This window comes from Taudactylus pleione, unplaced genomic scaffold (assembly GCF_031769625.1).
Source record: "Taudactylus pleione unplaced genomic scaffold, aTauple2 ptg000065l, whole genome shotgun sequence".
Lineage (NCBI taxonomy): Eukaryota > Metazoa > Chordata > Amphibia > Anura > Myobatrachidae > Taudactylus > Taudactylus pleione.
The window spans coordinates 10,825,162-10,840,335 of NW_028284467.1; the positions used below are offsets into that span (position 1 = coordinate 10,825,162).

Consider the following 15,174-nt stretch of genomic DNA (forward strand, 5'->3'; position numbering starts at 1 on the left):
GACGAGTTAATACTTTGTGAGGATGAGGATGTACACAACACTGAAGAGGGTGAGGAATCGGTGGATGAGGAGGATGAGGATGACATCTTGCCTCCGTAGAGCCAGTTTGTGCAGGGACACATTAATTGCCAGCTTGTTTTGTGGGGGCCCAAACGAACCAATCATTTCAGCCACAGTTGTGTGGCAGACCCTGGCGCTGAAATGATTGGTTTGTTAAAGTGTGCATGTCCTGTTTATACAACATAAGGGTGGGTGGGAGGGCCCAAGGACAATTCCATCTTGTACCTCTTTTTTTTCTTTGCATTATGTACAGTTTGGGGCCTAGTTTTTCAAACTGCCATCCTGTCTGCCACTGCAGTATCACGCCTAGATGGGTCACGTGTTTGTGCCGCCCACTCATGTCGCTTAGCATAGTCATCCAGCTACCTCGGTGCAACCTTTTGGACATAAAAACACTATTGTGAGGTGTGAGGTGTTCAGAATAGACTGGAAATTAGTGGAAATTAAGGTTATTGAGGTTAATAATAGCATAGGAGCAGAAAAACCTACAAATTCTGTGATTTTAGCTGTTTTTATGCTTTTTTTCAAAAAAATACAGATCCAAAACACAAAACCCAGAACCCAAAACACGGAAGGGTGGTTTTGGCAAAACCAATCCAGATCCAAAACACGAAGAAAGATCCAGATCCAAAACCAAAACACAAAACACGAAAAGTGGCCGGTGCACACCCCTAGTTCCTAGCTATTATATACTGTAGGTGGTGCTAGAAGTATAACAGATGGTTATACAGTATATACATTAGAATTATGACATAAGAAGGAAAGCACTGTTATCTGGAACATCCATAATGGGTCACTTATGCTGTTGATCCAGGCAGTGTAAACACTGATGGTTTCTGGACGTACTGTAGTTGCACCCAAGAGAGGATTCAAAGCTGACAATACCATGGACCTGGTACACACCACTGATAGAGCAGCTGAGGGGTCCACCAGAATCACCCTAATGAAAACACAGACAACAGAGATAATTGATATTACACATTAATACAACAGTTCGGTAATTAATTATATTGCTTCATATTTTTCACCCATTAGGGACTAATTCAGAGATTTTTGCACAGCCGATATTTATGCAAATCGAGCGATTGTTAGCTATTGTGCATGTATGAAAGCCGCACTGTGCATTCACAATGAATGCATTGCACATATGCTCAAACAGAGGAACCACTTGCAAAGTGGTAGTCAGAGGTGGTAATGGGGGGTGGTTGGTGGTTAGAAAAACGCAGGCGCGTCGGACCGTTTAATCGCTGTTTCATCGGCGTGTATAAATTAGCCATTGTGATCTCCTTCACAGCATGAGAGCTGTCTGCGTGTCAGGAAAGCTGCAGTACTTGGATTTGGTCAGACCTGACTTACATGCCAGATGTGCATCAATGTTAACGATGTTTATACCGTTGCATGTCATCGGACGGATATGAGAAGGCAGCAGTGGGCGTCCCTATGCTCGGCTATGCTTTGGAAGGCATTAGCATATTTTAGCAACTGCGATCCGTGAGAGTAAATCTCGGAACCAGGTCCTTAGGGGAAGATTTAATTAAGCCTGGAGAGAGATAAAATTGTGAGCGTTGAATCATCAACCAATCAGCTTCTAAATTACATTTTGCAGCCTGTGTTTAAGAAATGATAGTTTGGAGCTGATTGGTTGGTGATATATATTTCACAATTTTATCTCACATCAAGCTTTGATACATATGCCCCTTTGTCTATTAAAAAAAAACATAAAGAAACTTCCGGTGCGCGGGGCATCAAGCATGGCCACCTTTTAGCTTTCTCCCCAGAAAGGGATCTTGACATCTACCTTAATCCACTGTATTTAGGACACTTTTCACTTTACTAACCAGCCTATCACCTTGCCTTGGTAGTGGTGGTTTGATATTGTCCCTAAGGGAGTCTTTTACCACCGAAGTCTGCCCGTGTGTTTCAATGGCCTGTATGACCGCCTCAATTGTGGCAAGAAACTTACAGTAGAGACGGTTAGCTGCTGACTAGGCTCTGTTCCGTGCTAGTGGCTGGCCCTATACTTACTCACCGAGATCATTTTACTTGAGGATAGCTTACTGTGATTGAGTGTTTCTGTGCTGCACCTCCTGAAGTTCCCTTCTAATCGCTGGGTCCCCGGAAAGGATTGCTCTATCCTGCGCGGTCAACAGCCTGGAGGCTCCGTTTTACCTTCCAGTTAGCGGGCACATGGGAGGTTTACTCACCTGACTGCCTGCTGTGAAGTTGAGGATGTGATTCTCTGCTCTCCCCTGTAATCGTGCTGCCTGCCAAATAAAACTTCTCCCTGCTTCCCACTGTCGCTAGTGCAGTGCCTGAACAACTGCTGTGTGAGATGATTCTCTGAGCCCTGAAATACTCAGCATGGAGTTATTTCCTCCCCCCCTATCAGTAGCACACGCAGGGGGGTTTCTGACTACCCAGAAACCCCCCCTGAAGGACCTAATTGTTTTTTTCAGAGACGGAGACAGCCTTGTCTCCGTCTCTGCACCAGCCGCAGGCCAACGGGAGCCGAGGTGCCGCGAAGATGGCGCCGGAGCGATTTAAGGGAGGAGGGGCGCCCTGCGGCCCACGGGCCAGCGGCGGGAAAATGGGAGGACGGGCAGGTATGCCCGTCCTCCCCTTTCTCACACCTGGGGCGAAGGGCAGCCAGTAGAGGCCATCGGGGGCCGGCGCAGCGCACAAGGGTTTAAATCGGGAGGAAGGCGGGGGGCCAAGGCATTCGCGGGTAGCAGCGCACAGAGCATTTTCCCCTTACCTTCAGCGGCATGGAAGTACAGCAGGCACGTGCGGCGAGGAAGAGGACCCTGCCCCAGCGTTTTCGGGAGGCATCCGAGCAGCGAGACTTGCAGCCTAGAGCAGTGCCGATAGGAAGAAGCAGGCAGCAGCAGAGCTCTTCTAGGAAGCACGTGGTCGGAGCTCCCTCTGGTGGCCGGAGAGGTGCAAAGCGGCTGCACGAAAATAAAAGGAGACCAAGCAGCAAACAGCCAGACGGAGCTTCTAAAACCAAAGGGCAAGGGGGAGTACTTCCCAGCCAGGAGCTTTCGCAAGGGGCGAGTGGATGGCCGGCAATGTCAGATGATGTTCCGGTGGCTACAGAGTCAGATGGCCCCGAGTCGGGAGGGGAAGAGTAGGACTGTTACCTGCGCCCACAACCTTGGATCACCCCCAGCTCTCCCATAGGGCCGGCGAGGCAAATCCCCACATTATATCCAGAACACAAAGACAATTCACCAAGAGGGTCAGAGGGGCAAGCGCAAAGGTTTGAAGACACAGATGGTGAGCAGGATGCCACAGCAGGCTCACAGGGGGCATGGGTGTACCTCGCCAATACACAGTTATTTCAAAGGGCAGCGCAGCCACCTTGTTTCACCCCGAGAAGCAGGGGGCGGCAGAGTGTGACCCACCACAGCCAGCGGGAGGGCCAGTTGAGCAGTACCCAATATCAATATCATGCCTCCCCGCAATACCTCTCCCCCCCCAGGAGCAGGCACCATTTTCCATCCCCCCATGGGAGCCTAAGGAGTCAATTATCGCCCGCAAGGTCAGCCCGCCACCAGTGCGCATCACCACAAGGGAGCAGTGCGCGGGACCAAGGCTGCCGATGCTGCTGCAGGCATTCAGACAAGCGTTTAACACAAGGGATGCAGAAGGACGTTCAGCTGTTTTTACAAAGTAGCAGAGACAACCACCGCAGCAGTCCACAGCAGCATGGCAGGGCTGAGCCAGCACAAAGGGAGAAGCACCAGGGAGCACTAGCAGCGGAGCGTATTTGCAACACGGCCCACGTCACACGTGATGGGGCTCCTACAGCATCAGGACAGGCGCGCAGCCATGATACCACCCAGGCGGTTTTTCATGGCACCGCAACCTTAGCCGCGCCACGCAGGACAGCGCAAGGAGACATCGACACGGTCCACGCCTCATTCAGCGGGACTCCAGTACCAGCGCTGCAGGCCGAACAGGCCGCGACGAATCCAGCCACCGCCATTGCCAGCGGGGCCGACGATCCGGCTCCGCACAGGAAGGGTGAGAACATCAATAGTACTTGCAATGCTCATAATTTAAATGTTAATGCAGGGATTGTGCAGGGTGTTAGCGAAGGCAATAATACTGGCAATTCTCATAATGTAACTGTTTATCCAGGGATTGCGCAGGTGGTTAGTGAGAGCAACAAGGTTTGCGATGCTCATAAGGAAAATGCTAAGGCAGGGGTTACGCAGGATGTTAGCACTGCCATTGTAACATTTACGGGAGTGACTAGCGCTAAGGCAGCAGTACAAGGCAACACACAGGAAGGTAGTTCGTCAGAGTCAGACGAGGACGATGCGTGTAGGGTGTTGAAGGAGCAGCTGAAGCTAGCAAGGGCAAACAAGAAAAAAGAGAAGGCGGCCATCCCAGGTGCGGATGCAGTTAGAGACCAGATGGGGCAGGTGCAGCAAAAGAAGTTAGGAGGGTTCCTACAAGAAGGGGTGGCAGTAGGCTGCGCCCTGGGGTCAGTGGCGAGGCACTTGCCAAAGCAAACTAGGAAGGAGATTGTGAAAGGCGCATTTGTGGACATTTGTTCGTTGACGGAGGCGGGCTTGAAGGACAAGGAAAGAGCCGCAGTGAAGGGAGGGCAGTCTGAGGCATACAAGACCATTGAGCACTGGCTCAGCGGCATGTTTGCCTACACAGGCTGTTATACAGAGGCCTACCCGGAGGTAGGAGCGGGCTTGCTAAAGTATACAGATTTCATTTATTCTGTGTACAAGGAATACGGAGGATCCGTATGGCGCAGGTACGATGAGGCGTTCAGGCAGAAAGTACAGGGGGGAACGCCCATCGACTTCGGAGTCAGAGATGTGGACGAGTGGCTCAGGGCGCAATCTAGCGGGTTGGCTGAGAAGGGCCCGCCAGGGCAAAAGTCCTGGGCCGGGAGGCCTGGCACGCAGAAGCAGGATCTCAAATGCTGGGCTTTCAATGAGTCGCAGTGCACACGGGCACAGTGCAAGTTTAAGCACGCCTGCACATTCTGCAGTGCAAACCACTCCGCCAGGGACTGCAGAAAGAAAAGGGCTAGTCACGCACAGAAGCTACCCGCAGCGGCAGGGCTTAGCAAAGACAGTTAGTTCAGTAAAATTAGGTATGATCCTGGAGTGGCTGTCCAGGTACCCAAAGCCAGATGAAGCCGAGCTATTAAGGGCGGGGTTTAGGGATGGTTTCAGGATTCCGGTGGCGAGAGCGGTTCCTTCCTCAGTTAGCAGCAGGAATTTGAAATCCATCGCGGAGCAGCCGCTCGTGGTGCAGGGCAAGATTGTAAAGGAACTGGCACTAGGCAGGATGGCGGGTCCGTTCAGCGCCCCACCGGTGCCAGAGTTAGTGATTTCACCTCTCGGGCTGGTCCCGAAGAAGGTGCCGGGAAAATTTAGGCTCATTCAGCACCTATCTTATCCAGAGGGGGCATCAGTGAACGATGCCCTAGACAGGGACCAGTATTCAGTGCAGTACCAGTCATTTGACAGAGCGGTGCAGATTGTGAAAAGCCAGGGCAGGGGAGCACTCATGGCGAAGCTGGATATTGAATCCGCTTTTAGATTGCTGCCCCTGCATCCCGAGAGCTTTAGACTCATGGGTTTCCGTTACGACGGATATTTTTTCATAGACAAGTGCTTGCCCATGGGTTGCGCTATTTCGTGCGTTTTCTTTGAGGTCTTCAGCTCTTTCTTGCAGTGGTGTTTTCAGGAGCGCGCAGGTTCCAGGGCCATAGCACATTACTTAGACGACTTCATGCTAGCAGGCCCCCCGAGGTCAGAAGTTTGCGGCCAACTCCTGCAGGAGCTCCAGAGCATGCTAAGGGAATTTGGCGTCCCTATTGCACGAGAAAAGACAGAGGGGCCGAAGACCATAATGGCATATTTGGGCATAGAGATCGATTCAGAGAAGCTACAGTGCAGGCTCCCAGCGGAGAAGGTGGTAAAACTAGGTCGCGAGATCGGTTTTTGCGCAAGGGCAAAAAAGGTCACGCTAGGCCAGATGCAGTCCTTGTTAGGGAGGCTCAACTTTGCATGCCGGGTAATACCCATGGGCAGGATTTTTAAAAGGCGGCTGGAGCAGGCCACGGCAGGTATTAAGAAGAAGCACCATTTTATTCGCATCTCCAAGGACCTCCGAGACGACCTGACAATGTGGGAGGAATTCATCCGGCATTTCAATGGCGTTTGTATCTGGCAAGCGCCAGCAGCGGGCAACCATGCGTTGCAATTATTCACAGATGCGGCGGGTGCAATAGGCTTTGGGGCCTACCTGCAGGGTGAATGGTGTGCCCAGCAGTGGCTGGCCAGGTGGGTGGCCACTGGGTTGACCAAAAACCTGGCAGCGTTAGAATTGTTCCCAATAGTGGTAGCAGTGGTCATCTGGGGCCACAGGCTGGCCAACAGACGTATACAATTTTGGTGTGACAATATGGGGGTGGTGCAGATTGTAAACAACCAGCGGGCATCATCTCCACCGGTCATCAGGTTAGTGAGGAGATTAGTGGCGGCCTGCCTGCGGCACAACATCACATTCAGGGCCAAGCATGTGCCGGGGGAGCAGAACGTCATAGCAGACGCATTGTCTAGACAGAAGTGGAAGGCGTTTAGGGCAGCGGCGCCACAGGCACAGTTGACAGGTTTAACATGCCCCTCCAATCTTTGGCAGATAGTCGAGCCGATCACGGTCTGAGCGCCCTCATTGAGCGGTCCCTGGCACCTAGGACATGGACAGCATACAGAACCGCCTGGGAGAAGTGGCAGCAGTTTGCGAGTGCAGAAGGACTAGAGGGTAAGGACCCTCACCAGAAAATGTTGGGTTTCCTAGGCAGGCTGAGAAGGGAGAAGTTTTCCAGGGCAAGGGCAAATACGACGTTGGCCGGCATATCATTTTTTGCAAAGTTGACAGGGGAAAGGGACGCGACCAAAGATTTTGTGGTCCGCACAATAATGAAAGGGTGGGCCAGAGCAGAGGGGCGGAGGCTGGACAGTAGGGAACCAGTGACGAGTGAGAGGCTGACAAAGCTAGTGAGCATGGTGCCAGGGGTATGCAGAGACGTGGGCGAGGCCACATTATTTAGGACAGCTTTCATCATGGCATTCAGGGGAGCGTTTAGGGTGAGCGAACTGGTGGCAGAGTCCAAAAGTTCTCGCGACTCAGGTCTGCAGAGCACGGACGTGACGCTAGCTGACGACACAGTATTGTGCAAGATACAGAGGTCAAAGACCGACCAAGCCGGCAGGGGCAGATGGGTCCAGTTGAGAGCACAGCCGGACGCAAGGGTATGTCCAGTGACTGCAGTCAGGGAATTTCTGGTTAGTAGACCCAGGGAGGGTGACAATTTTCTCATCCATGCGGATGCATCCCCGCTAACTAGGTTTCAGTTCTCAGCGGTATTTAAGAAATGCGTAGGAAAATTGGGTTGGGATACGCGCAGATTTGGTACCTACTCTTTTAGGATAGGGGCAGCAACCTCAGCGGCCAGCGAGGGGTGGCCAGTGGATGATATCAAGGCATTGGGCAGGTGGAGGTCCAACAGCTACAAGGCGTATATCAGACCTGTAGTAGACAGCGCGGCAGCAAAATTATTAATCAAATATCCCCGTTAACCCCCCTCCCCCCCACAATTTTTATTTTTCTCCTCGCAGGGCGCAATGGAGGGAGGCGGATATGGATTGTTGGGCACTCCTTTATTTATTGGGCAGCAGCCAGGGCCGCCACCAGGCCCTACGGGAGGCAATTGGGGCTGCTGCCCGGGAAGGTATTCTGGTTTGGGAAGAGGGGAATGAGATGGTACGAGCTAAGAAGGGCCCTATTGTTAGCGGAAGATGGGGCGGGACGGCCAGACGCGATAGTTCTGCACCTGGGGGGCAATGACCTGGCCAAGGTGAGGTCCCTCGACCTGCTGGCAGCCATGCAGGAAGAGTTGGCATGGATTAAAGACCGCTGGAGTGCGGTGCACATTATCTGGTCTAGTATCATACCTAGGCTGACGTGGTATGGAGCATGGCACGGGGCGGGGGTGGAGAGAGCCAGGAAAAAGGTGAATGCGGCAGTCAAAAAACTGGTCACCGCGGTGGGGGGTGAGGTCATACAACATGGGGACATAGTGAACAATAGGGAGGGCATGTACAGGAGGGATGGGGTGCATTTGTCGGATGTCGGTATTGACCTGTTTAACAATGCATTCCAGGAAGCGCTTGAGGCGGTCATACGCCTGTAGTGGCAGGGTGGGGGCTTCGGTTCTGAGGCTGGCCCACAGAACCTCGGGTGGCGGAATGAAGCAGTGCGCAAAGCAGAGGTAAGGGGGGAGCCAGCCGAGGTTTGCAGATTCACCCTCGGCGAATGGCCGCACACTCGGTTCCAGCTTTGGACGGTTGGGCCGCTGGGGCTGCGTGCCAGGCGAGCGTGATATGCGCCACAGGGGCGGCTCCCAAAATGGGCGTAGCCTGGGCGCCTACTGGGTAGGCGGGGCACGCCCCGGAAAATAATCTAGTGAAGTGAAGATAGCCTTGCTCATTTTGGTGCCCTGCAGCGTATGCTAATAAGGTTGAAAATAAAGCTGTGGCCAGTTTGGTATCCCAAATTTCCTGTCTTTGAGTTTGATTTATGGGTGGGACAGCTGGGTAGCGGGACACAGGCGGGTCGGCCTCTCCCCCTTACCCCCATGATTGGAGCTGCCTGGGCACTGCATACAGTCCTCCCAGAGAGAGCGTCAGAAGGAGTGTGTGTGCTGCTGTGTAAGACAGGGTGTGTGCTGCTGCCATGTGTGACATAGTGTGTGTGCTGCTGCCGTGTGTGACAGTGTGTGTGCTGCTGCCGTGTGTGACAGGGTGTGTGCTGCTGCTGTGTGTGACACAGTGTGTGTGCTGCTGCTGTGTGTGACAGGGTGTGTGCTGCTGCCGTGTGTGACAGGGTGTGTGTGCTGCTGCTGTATGTTACAGAGGAAAGAATTAATGGGGAATATTATTGATTTGTTGTTTATGTACTGTAAAAGCCTCTTTCTTGGAGTGTGAGTTAGCCACTATCTCTGATTATGTGCTGCTGTGGATACAGTATATACAGCATATATATATTTGCTTGTTAAAAAGAAAAAAAAAATCAACCGTTTGGAAACCCCCCTTTAAAATTCCTGCGTTTGCCCCTGCCTAGCCAGCTGTCCTCTCTCCAGTATAACTGTGAGGCTGTTTGATCTTTGTGGGCTCTGGACTGTCTGGGGATCTAGGAAGGTCATCTGGAGTCAAGACCTTGTGGTTCCTTTGCTGCTTAGCTTCCCAGAGAGTTAGACGCAGTGCTGCTTCTCCACCCCAGGTACTAACACTGTTTGGGCTTTCCTCTTTTTTTAATATCAACTTTTAGCTAACCCTCTTTCATTTTACCCCAATCTATTTTCCTACCTCCCTTCTGTGTGACCCCTCCTACCCCTCCTTCTCCCCTCTCCCGTACCAGGTCATATTTTGCCCTTCTTTAAACCCCTACTTCGATCTATATTGGCTAACTGACAGTACCCTATTGCGATTTTTATGCACTTTACCTGCTGTATAAATTAGGGATGAGCGGGTTCAGTTCTCAGAGAACCGAACCCACCCGGATTTTGGGGATCCGGAGCGATCCGAGCCAAGCTTGGATCTCCCTCACCCGAGGTTTTGTATTGAGTGGGCTTAACGCTGATTGGCTGAGAGAGCCATCTGTCACGGCTCTCAGCCAATCAGCATTAAGCTAATTTAATATGCACACAGTAAGCAAAAGAAGATAGCGCCCGCCATCCCCCGCTGCCTGACACCTCTGGAACCCACCACTGTCGACATCCCCCACTACTGACACCACAGCTGCCGACACTGCCGGTAACCCCTGCACTGCTGCCCCACATACTGAGGACACTGTCAGCAACCCCCACACTGCCGACACTGCCGCCACTCCCACACTGAGGACACCACCAGCACGTCTGCACTGCTGACACTGTCAGCACACATGCACTGAGGACACCGCTGGCACCCCCGCTCTGCCAACACCGCCGGCACCCTGCATTGAGAACACCCCTGCACTGCCGACACAGTCAGCAAACCTGCACTGAGGACACTGCTGGCACCCCCACTGTGCTGACACCGCCGGTACCCTGCACTGAGGACACTGCCAGCACCGCAGCACTGCCATTCCATGTACTGAGGACACCGTCAGCAACCCCGCTCTGCCGACACTGCTGTCACAGTAAGTGCACTATTGGTGTATCCACCCCACACTGTATAACACACTGTATCCGTGTTGGAAATGGGAAGCTGAACAGCCACATGTTAGTGCCACCCACTGTGTCGCTTAGTTTAGTCAGCCAGCTAGCTGGATGCAACCTTTTGGCCTTAACTAGATGAAAAGAATGATATTGTGAGGTGGTCAAAATTGATTGGAAATGACTGGAAACAAATGTTATTGAGGTTAATAATACTGTAGGAACAAAAACAGGCCCATTTTATGTGATTTTAGCTGTTTTTATGATATTTTAAGAAAATATCCAGATCCAAAACTAAAACTGAAAAACAAAACACCAATGAAAAAAAATCCAAAACCAGATTCAGATCCAAAACCAGGTGATATCCAGATCCAAAATCAAAACCAAAAGATGAGGGTCAGCGCACATCTCTAGTTTAAATTTCCCAGAGGCTCTTAAGTGAGGTTACTAAAGCGGACTTGCTGAAAACTACTGTATAAGAAGGATGTCAAATTATTTATCCCCGTTCTTTGCTTTATATATTCATAACCTTCTGGTCTTGGTCTCTGAGGTCTTTATCTTTGAGCTGAGATCACTTATTATTCTCTTTAGTATGCAGTAAAGTGAATTGTATAATTTCACTTGGGAGTAGTTTGCGGTGAAAGCCGTGACTACCCCCTTTTGGTATTTTGGTAGGGAAAATTAGAAAATGTTTGTTTAAGAAGCTTGGTATCACAATGCGCATTATATTGTATGTTTTGCATATTATTACAATATTATTGTGGATTTCTATTACCTGAAACAACAAAAAGTAATCCCCCAGCACTCAGAATGAAATCAGCAATATCCCGGAGGTCCCTATCACTTGGTCAGAGTCTGGGGTGCAGAACCCCAAAAAAGCAAGTGAAGGCCAGCCATCCCAGTGAAGCACACCAGTGAGAGACTAAAGTGTTAGTTTTTGCTTTATTCTTATTAACACATACTATGTGTTACTAGGTGAAAGGTGTAATTAAAATGCTAAGAAAATAAATCTAAATATATATATACACACATTAAGAGAAAATAAATAAAGTGCTAAATAAAGTGTTAAAGTGTGCCACCCCAGAGCAGCCCAACCACACCAACCCCAGGAGGCACCGCACCCCAAACTCATCCCCATAACTGATAGGCATAGATGGGACCAGCGTTTGGAGGGCATGCTAGTTCTTGTAGTGCCATTAGGAGGATATAGGGGTGACTCCAAGGTAAGCTGGCTCTCAATTCAGGTATATTTGTATGTGTCATTATCATGTGGCCTTATATTGGGCAATTATATAGAATCAGTATGAAATACCGCCGACCCTGAGGCCGACAGTTCGAATCCTGTCAGCGCCTGGCCGACAAAAGCAGAGTTCCCGGCAGCAGAAGCCCGACAGTGCTGGAAATCCCGATCGTGGATAGGCAAGTATCTACTAACCTAACCTAACCCCCTAACCCTCCTTAGGGGTGCCTAACCCTAACCTCCCCCCCAAGTGCCTAACCCTAATACCCGATCTAAGTGCCTGGGCAGCACAGACGGTGTAATGGTTAGCGTTACTGCCTCACAGCACTGAGGTCATGGGTTCAATTCCCACCATGGCCCTAACTGTGTGGAGTTTGTATATTCTCCCTGTGCTTGCGTGGGTTTCCTCCGGGTACTCCGGTTTCCTCCCACACTCCAAAAATATACTGGTAGGTTAATTGGCTCCCAGCAAAAAATTAACCCTAGTGCATATGTGTGTGTGCGATTGTTATGGAATATAGATTGTAAGCCTAACATCAGTCCCTGGGGCAGGGACTGATGTGAATGGCCAAATATTCACTGTAAAGCGCTGCGGAATATGTGTGCGCTATATAAATAACTGGTAATAAATAAATAAATAACCCTAACCCCCCCCTTCCCCGCTGCCTAAAACTAAGTCCCCCGGGGTGGGTGCCTAACCCTAAGTCCCCTCCGGGGGTGCCTAACCCTAAGTCCCCCCCGGGGGTGCCTAACCCTAACCCTCCCTCCCCCTAGCCTAACCCTAACCCTCCCGGGGGTGTGCCTAACCATAAGTCCACCCCGGGTGCCCTAAACCTAACCCTCGCCCCCGCGGCTGTAGATATAGACGCTGGTCATTTATCCCACGCTGGTATAAAGCAATCGGGAAGCCGGCTGTCGGGATTAAGACAGTCGCTTTTCCAATTGCATCCCCAATTATATGACCCAAGTTGGATATAGTTATCAGTTATGGGGATGAGTTTGGGGTGCGGTGCCCCCTGGGGTTGGTGTGGCTGGGCTGCTCTGGGGTGGCACACTTTAACACTTTATTTAGCACTTTAACACCTTCAAATATTTTTTTTCTCTTATTGTGTGTATATATATTTATGTTTATGTTTATTTATTTTTCTTAGCATTTTAATTACACCTTTCACCTATTAACACATAGTTTTTGCTTTATTCTTATTAACATATACTAACACTTTAGTCTATCACTGGTGTACTGCACTGGGGTTCTGCACCCCAGACTCTGACCAAGTGATAGGGAACTCTGGTATCAGAGACGCTGTGACGGGGCTTGGAGACTAAAAGCCCCCATACACCTACGTGATTTCTAGACGATCACATGATTTTCGACTCGGCGCACGTTCAGTCTTGTTGAAATCGTGCATTTTTTAATCCGATGCACGCTCCCGTGGGTCCTTCAATCATATCTTATGATCATATGTGCAGCACATATGTTCCATCGTATCGTGTTCAGAACGTGGCATTTTTTTCTTTTACATGCGATCCATCGTGCGGTAATTCAAGTCATTTCAATGACTGTTTGTCCCTATTCCCATAATGAGCTTGTGAGGCACAGGATCGATCTTACGACAGATCCTGTGCTAAGAAAAAAAAAGAAATAGTAACGACGGGACTGCAGGGTAATCTGATGTGAATCGGATCGGATGCTGATAGCGTAGGTGTATGTGCCCTTTTAGCCATATTTTTGCAACTGAGATCTCTGAATTATGTACCACCATGTAGTTTTTCAAATTTTATTGCTGATTTCGTTCTGAGTGCTGGGGTAGGCAAGTATGCCTTACATGCACCTGAGTGATATTACTAAGTGATTGAGCAGCTACCAACATGTATTACTGTACCGATTTCTATTACTTGTCATGTGCAATGTTTTTTATTGCTTAAACTTGGCATCATATTATGCTTTATACTATATGCTTTGCATTTTGTTGTGACTTTGTTGTGGTTTTCTATTATATGTCATATTTAATGTTTTTTATTGTTTACTGAATTGTTTGTGATATCACTGTATCATTTTGACCTATGTACTTATCTCAACATGTAATGTATTACAGGTATGTCTTTACTAATTGTGATGTTGGATTGTGGTGCTTGTGCTTCAATAAAAATAAGTTAAACAAAAAAGACATAAAGTTCATTCAACTTACATTGCAGGAAGATTTGATTCCATCACCACCAGCACAGATCATGAGGTCTTGACAGTGGAGCTCCACCAGGCACTAGTAGAGCAGGTTGCATGGGCAACAACGGGCAGGGTGGCCTGCTGGAGGATGCTGGGAAGAGCCCCACCGGCTGCAGAGAAAGATAAGTTAGTATTCTAAAAATAAATAATAATACATAGTCAGTGGCATTACTTTTTTACATTACTTCTGTGTGCTCTATAGAGGCAGAGATCTACGGTCACACCAACGACAGTTAGTCAATTTAATTGGAATCAGTATAGAATGCAGTCAGTCGGGATCCCAGCTGTCAGAATCCCGACACCGGCATCCCAACAGGGCTAGCATACCGACACTTGTTTTGTATGCTAACCCTCTCCCTACCACCCTCCCTGTTTGGTGCCTAACCTCCCCCTCTAGTGCCTGAACCTAACACCCCCCAGCACCTTAAACCAAACCTTCCCCCCTTAGTGGCTAACCCTAACCCTCCTCCTAGTTCCTAACCCCTAACCCTCCCCGCCACCCTGATTCTTACCTTCAGGTCGGGATGTAGGCACTGGGATTGTGATAGGCATCGGAATTCCGGCACCGGTAATATTAGTGCTGGCATCGTGGCCACTTGGATACTAACTGACTATATCCCATTTCATCAGATTCCTCTGATATAGCAGCAGAATTATTCCCTTTGTTTATTTTCTATTTAATTCTATTAAATTATAAAGTATAGGTTTTTATCATTCTCATATTTTTATTTGATCTTTTACTGTACTTATGATTCTGACAATGTTGAATATATATATATATATATATATATATATATTTAACAAAATAAAACAGACATGTCCTTTCCTAAAAATGTGCTATTGCTCTTATGCCTTTTTCATTTAAGCCTCTCCAATTATATATTACTATAAAATCTAGCCCATTTTATAGACAAAGCTGTACACAGAGAACTTACTGGTGAGTCTTCCCCAGCCTGTAACAACGCAGTTGTAGTTGTGGGCCAGGATATCGCCATCAGTGGTTAGTGTAGCCACTTTCACAGAAGTGTTCAGGGTAGCACTGGAGGCCAGCCAGAGTATAGCAATATCAAAGCTGCAAAAATACAAATATTGAGAATATTCCAATAGGTAAAGGAAACATGCATAATCTGAATACATTGTATATTATATTGTATAAAATAACATATTGTTTAAAAGTGTTCTATTTTGTTAACCATGCTAATGTCAGTGGTTGTTACTGTCAGCGAAGAGGTTTACTTATTGGCTAAAATACTCTATAGACAAAATAAAGCAAGAGGTGGGGTAGCACACTTCATACTTGCCAACTTTCCCTCATTGTCAGGGATACTCCCTGTAATAGTAGCAATCTCCCTGTCTCCCTGAAGAGTCTAGTAATCTCTCAAGTAAGGTATAATGAAATGTAATCAATGAGATAGT

At 49.1% G+C, this 15,174-nt stretch overlaps 1 pseudogene; it reads right to left on the minus strand.

The window, feature by feature from the left end:
* Positions 1–857: 857 nt before the first annotated feature.
* Positions 858–15,174, minus strand: part of LOC148534678 (chymotrypsin-like elastase family member 1) — a 75,004-nt pseudogene continuing 60,687 nt past the window's right edge.